This window comes from Pseudorasbora parva, chromosome 16, assembly GCF_024679245.1.
Source record: "Pseudorasbora parva isolate DD20220531a chromosome 16, ASM2467924v1, whole genome shotgun sequence".
Classification (NCBI taxonomy): Eukaryota; Metazoa; Chordata; class Actinopteri; order Cypriniformes; family Gobionidae; genus Pseudorasbora; species Pseudorasbora parva.
Window position 1 is genome coordinate 29,068,382 of NC_090187.1, and position 16,613 is coordinate 29,084,994.

The 16,613-nt window shown below is 36.7% G+C and overlaps 1 protein-coding gene across 2 annotated transcripts in view; it reads right to left on the reverse strand.

Moving 5' to 3' along the window:
- Positions 1 to 16,613, reverse strand: part of tspan9a (tetraspanin 9a) — a 324,934-nt gene that overhangs the window by 276,907 nt on the left and 31,414 nt on the right. Inside the window, exon 2 of one of the 2 annotated variants that reach the window (XM_067420225.1) lies at positions 8,310 to 8,366. The exons of the other annotated variant lie outside the window; for it this stretch is intronic. The gene's annotated coding sequence lies outside the window, so the exon portion shown is untranslated. The remainder of the gene's footprint in view (positions 1 to 8,309; positions 8,367 to 16,613) is intronic. 2 annotated transcript variants of the gene reach the window in all.

Here is a 16,613-nt window from a genome sequence, read left to right on the forward strand (position 1 = left end):
GGCAAAATCCAGGGAAGGGTTTTTCCTCTTTTAAGACATTTAAAAATCAGAACTGACTTTGTCTAATTCTTAATTGTCCCGCTTGCACTGTTCAATGCAGAACTCACCACCACAATGTTAGCGTTTTGTGAGTGGTTGCCACATGCAGTTGCTACTAGTTTTCTTGGTGGTTGCTTACTGGCGCAATACTAAATTTATGATTTTCAAGTTGCTAGATATGCTTTGTCATTTCTTTAATGAAAGTCTATGGGATTATTCTGCTATTTTATGCTTTATCAGGCAAAAATTATAAATCAGATTTCTTCACAAAACCGCTTTCCATTAAGCCGCGTGATATAAGTGATATTGAATAATAACATGCATGTTGTTAGTAATAAATACTCTACACAACAAACATGAGTATTTCCAATCATGCTGCTTGAAGAAAAGCGAGTAATTATTTTTTTCCAAGCAATCAGATTTACTGTTTTTGCCTCATGAACCTTAAAACAGCAAAATAATCTCATAGACATGCATTTTATTCAACTATCTGCACACATTCAAACTTGCTATCACGTGGGGACCAGATGCTGAAACCACTAGCAAAGTCCAGGGAAGGGTCTTGTCCTATTTTTAATATACCCTGTTTAATGAATGAATCTGCCTTTTCCCAGCAATGATTTAGTCTAATTCGACAGCTTACTCGGTCTCGTGCTGCTCTGAGTATAATGAAGAATGACCTTGGCAAAGTGGAAACAGCTTGTTAAGCAGATGTTAGATGAGAAGACAAATAGGTATAATGTCCTAGCCTATTTACTAGTGCCTTACCGTGGTATATTATGTGCATGCTAGTGTTGATTATAGTGAAGACCATATATCGAAACCAAACTTCATGCTGCCCTCTAGTGGCTGGAATCAGAATCACTCAGAAGCCTTCAATAAGAACGATAATTTGTCTTCAGTGTAATCGAACAATCACATTGATTTTGAGTCAGGGATCCATCCTGTGCCTATGATATGATATGAATAAATGGCCCTTGGGAGTTCCTTGCCTGTGCACAAATATCAAATGTGCTGCAGACTCTGAAGCTTCCAATTACCCCGACTGCTTCCTCCAGCGCTACAGCAGAGCTGCCGACAGATTTCAATTTAAGCGGTATTGATTTTTGCACAAGCTTCAGAGGTTCTGCTATATGATATCTTTACTAGAAACATCACACTTACCTATAGTATAGATCTTTTTACAATAATTAAATCATTTCTAGTTCTGTACAATGACTTGTTGGGTTCTTACCTCACAATAAAGGGCAGAGAGACAACCGAGAACTACAATCAAAAATAAACAAGACAATTTAAGAGTGGCTTTAAATCGTTTTTCATTCCAAAGACCCCTTTCAAATATACGTTTTTGGGATTTTTGAGCAGAGTAGATCATATGTTCATCATTAAAGATATTTATACTTTCTCAAAAAAGGGTGTATATTGCATTTAAGTTTTGTAGTCAAGACCACCTTATCCAAGACCAAGTCGAGATCAAGACCAATGTGTGTTGAGACCAAGAAAAAAACAAGACTTTAAGGGGTTGAGACCAAAACAAGACCAATACCAAGGCAGGACGAGATGGTACCAAGACCAAGACCAGACAATGAAAGTCTAAGGGATTATTATGCCATTGTATAGACTGATAAGCCAGACCCACATCAAGATGTTTGGTCTGGAAACTCACCATTGACAGGGCTCAATCCGAGGGGCGGGATAAACGGTTGTCTTTCAAACTCCCTCTGCACATGATAGGATAGCGCTACAACCAACCAGAGCAACGAAGGTGAAGCGGAGCTAGTTGACAGATTAAACTTTCGCCGTATGCGGTCGGCAAAACTCAGAACACAACTGTTGCTAGTTGCACTAAAATCATCTTTGTTCACATTACTTTAAAAACTCATGTAACTTCTTGAACTTACATTTACTGAGTTGTTTCTACTAAAAAGGAGTATTGTCAGCTTTACTTTGTTCGGTCAACTTAACATTGCTGCACTGTAAAACAATTATTGTTGGTTTTTGTTGGTTTAACTTAAAAAAGTAAGTAACCTGGTTGCCTTAAAATTGAGTTTATTAAAATTAAAAATTTGAGTTGATACAATGAAGGAAATTTGTTTAATAAATAGAAACTCAAAATATTATTGTATTTAACCACATAAAAAAATTGATAAATCATGAAAATAGCACTATTTGGCATGTTTCACTGCGTAATCAGAAATAAAACACACAAAATTACCCAATATGCTTACAAAATATTTTAATAATGTTTTAATAAAGGTTGTCGAATCTCAAAAAAATGTCATTGTACTAACTGAAAAAAATTATTTCAATGAACTCAAAATTAAGGCAACAGTGTGAGTGATACGAACAAACTGGGCAGTGAATCTCTAGTTCCCAGCAGCATGCTTTGCAAGGGGCTGCTTTAGGAGAGTACATTTAGGGATTAAGGTGTTATGTGTTTTTTTCAGTAAAGGGAAAGATGTTGTTAGTTTATGTTAGTGTTTAATGTTCAGTTATGTTGGACACTTAGAGGACATTTAATTTTGTGGTTACCATTATGCAGAAGAGTGGTGCCTTTGTGCTATGGGCACTCATTTATTGGATGGAATTCCTTCCCTCAATTAAATCAAGTTATTTTTGCATTTTGTTTCTAAAAATATGCTTGTTAATAGTTTTCCACTGACACTTGTAGAGCAAATAGTTCATTTAATAAGGTAAATTAACATAACATAATAAACTTTTATTAATGTAACATAATATTATTACGTAAACAGCTCTTATACATATTATATAACAGTGACAAATTCATATGGTTTGTATTACTCAAAGAAATTGTCATCTTTACTTGGATTTCTTTTGTTCATATACCTTTTTGAGTGTAATGGCACACTTTTCTTTGAAATGCAGCATTTTCTGAGAACAGATGATGAGTTAAAGTATGACTTGAATAAGATATGCATTTTATTGATATATACAAATGTGAAACAAATAATGACATTACAATAAACTCAAAACTTTTATTTAGTTCCCTGAAATACCCACATAAATCTGAGTGCTTCTTCATGGATCTGTGTTTGATATTGTGGAAAAATACTTCCACCTTTTAGTCACTAGATGGCACTAAAAACTAGGAAACGCTGTAACGTCTGCTCTGGAAAATCAAGCCAACATGACTCATCGGATAAAGGAACGTTATTGAACTTAAATCCGACCAGACTTTTAACCTTTTTGCTTTCTTAGACTAGAACACAGAATAAGGCATTTACCAAATCTTTGAGTATATGCAAATGCACTTTATTCATCTTTGGCCTACAAATCTGAGTTGTTGGTCATCAATTGCATATCACCTCTAAAGTCCTAACAATCATCTAGACAGTTGAGCACACCCAAGGCCAAATATGATTAAGGTCAACGGCTCTATCCACCCTGAGTCAACACTGACCACCAGATCACTAGTAGAAGATGCGTCCATGCAGGAGTTCATTGAGAGGCCAGTGCTTGAATCATAGGAACCACAAGGGAATAGGCCAGTTGTACTTCCACACCCTGGCTAAATCAAGCCTGGTCATCTGACACATGCTCTGGGGGGGGGTTTCATGTCAATAAACTGACTCCCTCGCTGGAGATGGGACATGCGGCGAAGAATGTAAAGAGATCGGAAACACGGCTCACATAACTTACAAATTAAGCAACATGCCCTGAACACACAAGATGCATACTTATAGCTAAATGATAGAGCAAAGAGTTTTTGCTTATCAATTCAAGAGCACGCACTGTGATACACATGCCATTATATCTCATGATCAAACCTCCCTGACTCAACCTGATAGAGACACAATCCTGTACTCTCTCCAAATTTAGAATTGAGATTAGGAGAAATGGGCCCTGCAGCTCCAGACATGGAAAAAAGGATTGATACAACTTGAATTCAGGTTTGTAACTCTGCTACAGATAAAAGACTTCCCTGAGTGGAAGTTTGTACAAAGTGAGGTTTGTCGACTACTTCTGGTTCTGGATAACAAACTGACTTTGAACATTTGCAAACTTAAATTGCTAGGTTTATTTGATACCAATAGGAGCATGTGTAATTCCTCCATGGAAAAGTTTTTATTACCCTAAAGAGAAATGTTTTACAGATTTGTACAACGTATCTGTGCTAAAGAAATTATACTTCTTTTTTTTTGGCATTGCCCAATAATAAATACTTTCTGAGAGGATGTAAGGTTTATTTTTAGTCTTGTTTTTACTCTCTGAATGCCAAAGTCTTTGGGGTTTCTTTTCCCTCATGGGATATTCCAAAATAAACAGCAAATGCTGGTATGTTTAATAATATTATTGGAAACAATAATAACTTTTTTTTTTTTTTTAAATCTATAAAACTCATAAAGTGTACCAGGAAGGTCTATCTTCTAATGATCAACGGGTTGCACTTTATTTTATAGTATTTGTATTTACTTGTACTTGCAGTATACATACCAAAGGAATTGATGGGTAATATAATACAACATCCTTCAAGGTTAGGTTTAATGGTCCAGGGCCGGGTTAGTACCCAGTTATTGTAAGTACTATAGTAAGTACCGTACTTAATAGTATATTGTATATAAGTATATTGTAGTCACATGGACTATTTTAACAATGTCTTTACAACCTTTCTTGGCCTTGAAAATGGCCGTTGTGTTGCTGCCTATGTGGGGTCAGAAAGCTCTCTGGGGTCAGAAATTTCATAAAAAATATCTTAAAGGGGGGGTGAAATGCTGTTTCATGCATACTGAGCTTTTTACACCTTTAAAGACTTGGATTCCCATTCTAAACATAGACAAAGTTTCAAAAACTAATGTTGGACGTTTGATGGAGTATTTCTGTGTTAAAAATACTCCTTCCGGTTTCTCAAAAGTTTCTGCGAGTTTTTTTCGAGTATGGGTCTACTTGACGTTAAATAGAGCGGAAGGTCCTTGTATGGGCTGTACAGGCTCTTCTCCCGGAAGGGTGCGCGCGCGTCACTAGAGGGAGAGAGAGGAAATGCACGCTGTAAACAGTCTCTCAGCTGCAGATCCAGTCGTCCGTGAACACTTATGTGCTCCACTTTATTCCTATGGGTGACGTCGAGCGGCTTCAGCACAGCATTGCGGGAAGGCAGCGCTGCATTTGAACCGATTTGAACGCAGAAATGACGGGAAGCTTCAAGGCATCGCTTCAGTCGCGTCGCAAAGTGGATTTCCACGGTCACTGCTGTCACAGGACTTCACCAAATCATACCAAAGAAGTGTGTTTTTGACAGAGCGGTCCTGCTTTGGAAGATGCCGGTGAGTAAATCAACTTCAAATGTCTCTGCTATTGGCTCGTCGCATGAGTAAACATCAGTAAACGATACGATCGCGTGCTTCGTCATTCAAATGCGCTAACGGTTACTCCATTGTTGTTCTGTATAACGTTACACTATTCTGACTCTGACGTGCAAAACCGTTTTGCTTGCTACCTCTAAGGTCTAGTCACATACAATAGTCCATAAACCGAATCATGTCCTCATAAACTGCACACAAAGGCCCCTAAATACAGTACATACCACAGAGATGGACATCCTGATGTTGCCGTTTCTCCTGTTCAATTTATTTCAGCCTCAGATTTGATTGTGGATCATTATCTGTATTAGCTGAGATAGATGGGTTTCTCCACGCTTGAGGACGTCACCGCTTTGCGCGCTCATCATTCTTTAGCTCCGCCCACACGATACGCCTCCAGGCGCTCGGTTTTTTCCGGAAAGACTCGGTACAGCCCATATTTCTTTTATAAATATAATAAAACTAAAGACTTTTCGGAGATATGAAGGATGCAATACTACTCTATAGGTACTCAAGATTGACATGAGATTGACTGAAACTGAGTGTTTCACCCCCCCTTTAAGTTGTGTTCCGAGGATGAACAAAAGTTTAACATTTACAATGTTACAAAAACGCATGCCTTCTCTCATGAATTTCAATGACTTCTTTCAAAACGGTACACATCCTATATTGCCAATAATGTCGTTATAAATGTGCCACCAGAAAATCAAACAAAATGGGCCGAACGCACCCCAAGGTTAATTTGGGATGTACTACAAGCAAACCATTCATGCAGTCCCCATGTTCACCTAAATTAAAAAAAGCACACTGCCTCTGTGTATACACACAAGAGCAAGAGAAACTTGCAACCTTGATAGTATAGAAAGCTTTCTTGCTATATGACATGACATCAACTTTGACCCTCACTGAAAATTGCTATGAAAACATAAGAGCAGACTGGAGATATTTGCTGAAAGGGGACCTTTATGAAGAGAATACATCAAGTAGTCAGTAGGTTAAACCCAATTTATGAATGTGATCTTTTGGGGGTCTGGACATACACATCAGGTCAAACCAAAAAGAAAGCACAAGGGCAGTGGTAGCTTCCTAGTTAATTGTTAATGCTAAATGAAAGGTCACAGGGGTTCTATTACTGCCATCACAATCAACACTATGTCCTCGGCCGCTTATTCCAGGGGGACGGTCCCTGCAATCAGGATACTAAATTGCTTTGAAAGAAAAGTAACTGCTACATGGCAAGTAATCTTTAAACTAAACACATAAGATGTAGCCAGACCATGGTTTGGTGTGACACAGATCGCCATTTCCTTCCCTCACAAAGCTGATAGAGCCACTTTAGCCATTTGCTAGCAGGTAAAAGCATCATAATTTGTGACTAAAAACACCAACTATCTTATGCAAGTGCAGTCTAATTATAAATTATCCAAAATTGTACTGCAGGCAATGCTATGTAGTAATACTAGGCACTAGACTATGACTGACCTAGTTTGTAGTTGGTTATTTGCTCCTCAATCCAAGCAGCACCTGCATGAATCTAATAAAAGAACCTAAAATGAGGGGCTCATTTGTCTTTATTTGTCATTGTCGTAAATAAAAGCAGGGCTTCTGGAGGTTGAGAAATCGAGTGATGAGTTTATAATTAAATGAAACAACGTGGGGGGGGGGGGGGGGGGGGGCATAATATTGGAAGCAAAAATATAAACATATTGATATAATAAAAAAATATATATTTTATTATATAAATGAATATATTATATAATTAACCCTTAAAGACCTAGAACATTTTTAGGGCGCCTGACGTACCTCAACTTTCCGTAGTTTTTGTCACTCATTCTAGCAGTTAGCATCAAGTGCTATATGTAATTTTAAACAGGAGAAGCTGAAGTTTCCATCTAGCTCATTTGATGTCCCAATTTTACATTTTTTTTTCTTCTGAGAATGGATTAAATTAATATAATTTCAAAAAAAACAACAGCAAAAATGTGGTATTTTTTACTGTGAACTCAAACAGAACTTCCTTTAGAACGTTAGACTTGGTTGTTTTACACTTCCAGATGAAATTTTGTCTACATGTAACAATCCCTCAGCAAGTCAAAGCCATTTATTATAACATTTTTCGAGGCTTTTCTAGGTTTTTGAGTGAAAGCAGGTGTGTTTTATTTACTGACAATGTGTCCTAAAAAGTTCAAGTAGTAAAGTAAATAGAAAGATTGTTATATAATAACAACATTGAAACAAACATTTTTCGTCTGAGAAATATTTGAACAGGAAAAACAAATCAAACAATACAACAAGTTGTGACCAACAAACTGTGAAATAAAATATACTGAGGCTACGTTTACATGTGGGCGGCTATTTTCATAAATGGACATTTCAACCTCTCCGCAAATAATCTTCTCAAACACAAATTGAGGAACATATACTGAGTGAAAACTACTTTTGTGTGCTGTGCTCTGTGAGAGAGCGCTCCGCTCCGCAACGTGATTGGTGGTTCAAAAGACCAAACACTGTGTTTATTGGTTGAGTTGATGACAGTTTTAATGAATCTGGGCACGCATTTTGAGTGAGGCATGGTTGTTGGTGCCAGACGTGGCCGATCTCAGTATTTCACAATCTGCTCAGTTACTGGGATTTTCACGCACAACCATTTCTAGGGTTTACAAATAGTGGTGTAAAAAGAGAAAAACATCCAGTATGTGGCAGTCTTGTGGACAAAAAAGCCTTGTTGATGTTAGAGGTCAAAGGAGAATGGGCCGACTGATTCAAGCTGACAGAAGAGCAACTTTGACTGAAATAACCACTTGTTACAACCGAGGTATGCCGCAAAGCATTTGTGAAGCCACAACATGCACAACCTTGAGGCGGATGGGCTACAACAGCAGAAGACCCCACCGGGTACCACTCATCTCCACTACAAATAGGAAAAAGAGGTTACAATTTGCACAAACTCACCAAAATTGGACAGTTGGAGACTGGAAAAATGTTGCCTGGTCTGATGAGTCTCGATTTCTGTTGAGACATTCAGAAGGTAGAGTCAGAATTTGGCGTAAGCAGAATGAGAGCATGGATCCATCATAACTTGTTACCACTGTGTAGGCTGGTGGTGGTGGTGGTGTATTGGATGTTTTCTTGGCGCACTTTAGGCCCCTTAGTGCCAATTAGGCATCGGCCTACCTGAGCATTGTTTCTGACCATGTCCATCCCTTTATGACCAACATGTACACATCCTCTGATTAGGGCTGGGACAAAAATACGTCGACGCAAAATATGCGCGTCGATTCGTCAGACTCAAAATAAAGATGGCGGCGCCGGAGAGTAGTAGCAACCATAGATGTACATAATAAATTATATTATGTAATTAAGTATATTATTTATTATGTATATCTATGGTAGCAACACGAGTGGCTCCTCAGACTTTCAGAAGTGCAAGGCTTGCGGGTTGGCCACAGTCTATGGGGTTATGTGTGTGTGTGTGTAGCCTACTTTATGTTTTCAAGGTTTTATTGAATGCATTGCTCTTGTATAGTCTTACTTTGGAATTTTAAGAGCAATAAACATATATTGCAATGTTAAGGAATTCGTTTTTTCATTCAGATAATTAAATCAACATGTATAAATTGCTATTAGGCAATTAATGGGGAGATAATCGGTAATCGAATCGAATCGTAACCGAATCGGACAGGGAAAATGAATCGTTAGATTAATCGATGCATCGAAAAAATAATCGCTAGATTAATCGTTTAAAAAATAATCGTTTATCCCAGCCCTACCTCTGATGGCTACTTCCAGCAGGATAATGCACAATGTCACAAAGCTTGAATCATTTCAAATTGGTTTCTTGAACATGACAATGAGTTCACTGTACTAAAATGGCCCCCACAGTCACCAGATCCCAACCCAATAGAGCATCTATGGGATGTGGTGGAAACGGAGCTTCGTCCCCTGGATGTGCATCCCACAAATCTCCATCAACTGCAATTTTGGAATTTTGGGTTTTCATGAGCTGTATGCCAAAATCATTAGTATTAAAACAATAAAAGACCTGAAATATTTCAGTTGGTGTGCAATGAACCTAAAATATATGAACGTTTATTTTTTATCATTATTATGGAAAATAATAATAACTTTATCACATTAAATAAAGTTGGAGCGTTTTTTTGCCCCACTTTTTCCTTCCCACAGACTTCCCACTGAGGTGCCTTGATACAGCACTCTGGGAACAGCCTATTCGTTCAGAAATTTCTTTCTGTCTCTTACCCTCTCGCTTGAGGGTGTCAATGATGGCCTTCTGGACAGGGTCGGGTCGGCAGTCTTACCCATGATTGCGGTTTTGAGTAATGAACCAGGCTGGGAGTTTTTAAAAGCCTCAGGAATCTTTTGCAGGTGTTTAGAGTTAATTAGTTGATTTAGGTGATTAGGGTAATAGCTCGTTTAGAGAACCTTTTCATTGATATGCTAATTTTTTGAGATAGGAATTTTGGGTTTTCATGAGCTGTATGCCAAAATCATCAGTATTAAAACAATAAAAGACCTGAAATATTTCAGTTGGAGTGCAATGAATCTAAAATATATGAAAGTTTAATTTGTATCATTACATTATGGAAAATAATTAACTTTATCACAATATGCTAATTTTTTGAGAAGGACCTATTTATATATATATATATATATATATATATATATATATATATATATATATATATATATATATATATATATATATATATATATATATATATATATATATATATATATATATATATATATATATATATATATATATATATATATATAACACAGAATGCATCAGGGGCATTCTGTGTTTCTTTTCAAATAATTTAATTCTGAGACTTAACATAAAAACACAGAAAATTGGCACACAAAACTTAATTCCAATGTTCATCATCCCCCAGAGTGGGAAGTTCTTCACTCAGTTTCATTACACGCCGCAGACAAAGTGGCTAAAAGGTTGAGTGTAAAAATCACAGGTATTTTGGCATTTACCAAAACAAAACAAAAAACCCTCCTCCACATTTTCTCACTATAGTCAAAACACAGAAGAAGAAAAAAACTTCAGATGATTTATTGTAGTTGCTGAATAATTTATGCCCTCAAGAGAGTCAGACAGGAAGGTTGTCATTTTTCTCTGTTACTGACACAAAAAAGTCATTAAAGAAAAAGAACAATCAGAAATTATCAACGGACAGTTAGACACTCCTTGTAATGTTGGGAATGACACATTAAATCTTTATCTTAATTATCTTACTAGTTGTTCTACATAATATGATCAGTATTGGAGAAATGTACTTAAGTAATCCATTACAATATTGTGTTACTCCCTAAAAAATTAACTAATAGCATTATTTTTTTGTGGAAAGTAATACAGTATGTTACTTTTGTGTTAAAGGCGTCATGAACTGGCTTTTTGATTTTTTAATACTGTTGTCTGAGGTCAGCTAATGATGTTTGTGTGGTTTTTACAATCAAAAACATCATAACTAATAAGTAATCGGCTATTTTCTACACTGGTTTTGAGGCTCTCTCCTGAACGCTGGGTTTTGATGGGTGTGCCGCACTGGAGGCTTGGAAGTAAATGCCCACGGCTAGGATTGGAAAAGATTTGCATATTTAATGAACTGACAGCAGAGCTGAGCTCATTGCCAAAAAGCCAGTTCATGGCAATTTGCGAGTTATAAAGTCAGAATTCTGACTTTATATCACGCAATTGCGAATTTTTATCTCAGAATTCTGACTTCATAACTCGAAATTGCAAGAAAAAAAGTCAAAATTCTGACTATATCACGCAATTGCAACTTTATATCTCAGAATTCTGACTTTACAACTCGCAATTGTGAGAAAAAAAGTCAGAATTCTGAGATAAAAAGTCGCAATTACTTTTTTTTTTTATTATTTAGTGGCGGAAACGGGCTTCCATATTGTAACACTCTAGCTTTGCTGATACAGCGAATAAACAGAAATGGAGGTCGCTGTGTCTATGCAAAGAGGGCAAATAATCAACAGTCGTGGGTGGGGTTTCCCTATCTAAGGGGAAATATGAAATGTGCGTTATGTGAAATGGTTGATGGGGAATATAATAAAGTATTTGGTGGATTTTTACCATTATAGGCTGGTTGTTTACAGACATTGTGGACACACATCTGTGTTTAAACACCTTATAAAAGTGATTTTCGCATAAGTCCCTTTTAACTAATGTATTTTTTGCTAATTAGTATGGCTGAATTGGATAATTGAATGTCAGCATCAAAGATATTGGTTAAGACTTGAGATTAAATAGCCCACATAATTAGTATTTGTATTTAAAATGTAATACTTTTTTGTGTAATATTTGTTTAATATTTTGTTTGCATTTCACTTTTTATTCATTTAGAGTAAAACTGAATATGTTTATAGTGCAAGTTTGAGTAAATGCATATACAATAACCATCATGCACTGTAAAAAAACCTCACAGTCTGAAATGATTTAGTACAATCGACTTGGTTGTTTAAATTATTTCATCTTAGATTATGTTAAACTGACTTTAGAAATTAGTTATCTTGTATAACTTATCTTAACTTAACTTATCTTAACTTATCTATAACTTAACTTGTTATCTTGTATCTTATATACAAAAAAAGTTTAACATTTCTTAACTTATTCTGACGAGTTAAAACCATCTAAAAACACGTTTTCATAACTTATTGAACATTTTTTTTTTTTACAGTGTGTTCACAGCGCACAAAACTCTGCACTTTCTCTGTGATTTCTCTCAATATGGGGATAGGAGAGCTGTCGGTCAATAAATGGGAAAAGTTACTTGCGTTACTCATTTGAAAGATTAATTCAGATATTTTGTTGTAAACTTAAAAGCTGTGTGTTACTTTACTCATTACTTGCTCTTTACATGTAATGCGTTACACACAACACAGCTTATGATCACTCAAAAGGTGTCATTGACATATAAATGTGAATGGTTGTGCTGAAGCATTCAAGCTGTTTTATCTTTTATCTGAAAATAAATGTTTATTTCTCATAATATGACTTTCAATTTAAGGACACAATGTATTTTTGCAGCAAGGCCACAACTGCATACAATAGAAACGGAAATGCAAACCACTTGAGCTGCACTCAAGGTGCCCAAAACACTTTCAGCCTCTCATGGTGTTTGTTTCTTGCCTTTCGTTATTTTATCCAGCAAATCTATTCAAATGAAAGTTGACATTTACCCTCAACTCAAAGCATTTAAAGAAAAAAAGCACACAACACAGAGGATGTGTGTTTGATCACACGGCAATCTGCAAAAAGATGCCATCAACTTGAACTTTTACTGAAACTGATTTCATTAGCTCTCTTCCTGGTACAACCACCTGACAAACCTGGTTTAGGTCTCTCACCTGGCAATGCCCATTCAGACGGCTGTTCAGAGAAGCAGACGTTGCTATGTGGCTCAGCTCCAGGCAGTGAACACTTTAGTTATCTGCCTCAGGAACCACAGTTACAGTGGGCAATCAGGATCTATTGAAACCTGCCGTTTCAGCATACCAAACAGGGCATCTAAATTCTCAGCAGATGATCATGGCACAAATTTGGGACTTTATTTTAGTGGCCATTTTGTCAGCATTCAGTCCATCCATGTGTGAATGTCACACAGAGTACAACTCTCCTTTTTAATTTTAACAATGGGTTCACCCAAATCCAAAATTATTTCATTGTTCTGTCATTTGTGGTTTCTTTCTTCCATGGAAAACAAATGAGACTCTTTGCAGAATGTAGTTAGTTATTATTTTCCATACTAGGACATCAAATAAGGAATGGAGCTTTAAAGCTTCAGAAACAATGCAAAACCATCATAAAAATCTTCCATACAAGCTTTGACCAACATGTAAGTCCTTATTCACTAATACTCTTTGTGAACAAATGATTTAGGTAAATGTAAACAATTAAATGATTAACGGAAAAGATCCCATTCAAAAGAAACATTCACCAATCAGATATTGCAAAAAGGGTGTAAACTGAATATCATCCACTGGATCCAGATGTTGCCTTTGGTATTTTCAAGTACGACTACATTTTGTGCCCAACTGAGAGCTGCCATTTCTGTTACATATGAGAAACATCAAAAGGCAAACTAAACGAAAGTGAAACAAAACCGCAATACTCGTTTGAGCTGAGCAGCGTGGAGCATTAGTCAGTTTGGAGCAATAATAGACAGCGCCAATCTCGATCATGTCACACCATTACTATACAGACCTGGGAGAAAGTGAGACAGTGCGTAATGCATTTCCAGTTAGAAAATGGTTGAATTCGGACAAAAATGAATAACATTGCAGCGAGATCTAGTGAGAATCATTAATCTCAGGGTTCATAGTACACCCTTTTAACTCTTTCCCCCACCAAACAGAATTTTCCGTTATTTGTGAGAAAACCAGGCGGATCTCACAAAAATGCGTATAATCAGTACGAGTGTGCAATGTCGTGGAATGTATATGGCAAAACTCATTTGGCGTGCCTATGCTACGCTGTTTTTCGCGTGCATATGATACGCATTTTATGGCGTATTATACATACGAACCCCCCAACCCACCACCCTAATCCTACCCAAGAGCGTGTCAGATATACGCCATAAAATGCGTATCATATGCACGCGAAAAACAGCATATCAAAAACGCACGGCAAAATTAGTTTTGGCGTATACATTCCACGACACTGCACACTCGTACTATTTATAAGCATTTACATGTGATTGGGTTGGAGAAAACACTTCCCGGCCAAAAACTGAATTTTCCAGGTTTCCGTGTTTTCACTGTTAGACACTAGGGGGTACCATTATGCATCTTCCGAATGAGTACAGAATCTCCTGATCAAAATACACGCGATGAAGACGCAAAAACAAGTGATCATATGTAACCATATTCATATGCAAAATAATGTGATCATTAGCCTTAAACATCATATAAATCAAAACTATCTAATGTTACTGAATGCAATGTGGACCCAGGACGAGCTATAGGACTGTGCAAGCATTAGGGGTATTGATGGACTCGATCTACTCAATCTGTGTTTGATCATTGCTCTGTATCTGATCTGGATACAGTCTTTCACAAAAACCTGATTTCCTCAGCTTTTTGTTCAAAATGTTGCTTTTTTAATGAAACGTGCCCATATTCAAGTGCTGATAAAACGGAATGCATGATATATTGCATGCTCAGATATTCATAAAACAAAATATTCTATGAGCTATTAAACTTTTGTGAAAATGGTCAAAAAACTCTGGCGGTGGTGGCAAACTTTTTGTTTAAAATGCTGGAGGGGAAAGAGTTAAGTGTGAAATGAAAGCACTTTCAGGACTTATTAAAGATTTCTGACCTGTAAGGTTGCCTGAATAATAATCATACACGGTGTGTTAATAGGCCAGAGGAGAACTGGCACCCCGACTGAGTCTGGTTTCTCCCAAGGTTTATTTTTCTCCATAATGCCCTGATGGAGTTTTGGTTCCTTGCTGCTGACGCCTTTGGTTTGGCTTGCTCAGTTGGGGACACTAAAATTATGATTAAAGTTATTTAACTAATTATACAAATAAAATGTATGAATTAGGTTTTAATTAATTCTATAAACTATACAGATCTGCCAACATTGTCGCTATATGATAAATTAAAAGAAGCTGATATAACATCACTGTTTTCTCCAGAACGACTGTACAGCCAAATCTAATTTTGTTGCAATACTGTCCTGTTTGACACTGTGAAGCTGCTTTGACACAATCTTGATTGTAAAAGCGCTATATAAATAAAGTTGATTGATTTCAAGACTTATTAAAGTGCTTCACACTTTTTCCAGCACTTCAAAGCTCTAAAGAATATCCAAATTTAAATGTGATGATTTGTAAAACAAAACTTTTAAAGATGGCAAACAAACACTCAATTAAAAAAAAGACATGCAAATGTCCACTATAATCAGTAGATTCAGCATGTCATATGAATATAATTTCACAGGTTTTATTTTTTTCAAATGCCAAATGATCGCGATGCTCACGTTTACAAGCCAGTGTCATTATAGTAGCTTAGTGTATTGGTTACCGTTTTACAGAATCTATATACGATACATCAATTCAATGTTTGAGTGGTAGCTAATCACCATAGCAAGCATGACAGCCAAGTCAGCATCGGTCGGGCACCCCTCCTCCTCCTTCAGCTCACGCCAATGAGCAAACGCTGGCCCAATTTTGATCCTCGTCCTGCCTTTAATCCGATCACTTTTTTGTTTCCTCTTTTTGCTTTTCTTCCAACAAAACATTTGCGTTCTTATTTTTCTGTGCTGCTTCGGACCTGACTATAACATCCAACAAACAAACGATAGTTGGGCTTGCACATCCAAATGTAAGGAAGTGTGGGTGTTGGTGGAAGTGACGTATATGCCGTAAAGCAGTCAAATTTTGTAGTTCTTTTTGTTCTCGGGTTACTACCCGAAACCCGAAGTTTAAAAATACGATTAAAAACGATACAGACCCCATCAGGCTGTGGCAGACGTGTCATTCAACCTATTGTAAGTCGATGTATCATCACAAGAGTCTTGAAAATATATTATGAAGGTTGAAAAGTTACCTAGTGCTGTATTAATGCAAAAAACATTTTCCCCAGCGCTACCAAATCAGGTGCAGCCATGTAGAACTTAGAAGCACTGGTGGCAGTGGCACTGCTCTCAAATGTTAGTCTGGGGCCCTGAATATTGACAACTACTTAAATTAAGATGTTTATGATGCTTTTATAGTTTATGATTCCATTTTTATTCTTGACAACCCAAGTCCTCATTCAGTCAAACTCACATGACAGCCAAAGTTTGCCAACCAACTACATCCTTCAAACTTCATTCTTATTTTTTACCCCATTGAAAACAAAAATAAAGTCATACTTGTTTAGTAAGACGTGAACTTAAACAACTAATCGCATCATTTTCATTTGTGCGTGAACTATGACTTTAAATATCCATGACACATTCCCCTTTGCATGCTATTCAAGGGCACTTGTAAAATTAAATGACAGCAAATTAACATTCACTTTGAGCTTGACCTCAGTGTGTTATTGTTATTTATAAGCTAATATCTAATTTAGCCTCTAGTGCTTTGCTGACACTTTGAGGTTTTTGTACTGCATGCTTTCAAACACCCCTGCTTACTATAAGACATTCATTATTACATTGACGAGATGAACTTTAAAATTGTCCTGAAACATTTTTAATGCTTTATAGGTAAAACTTTCCCT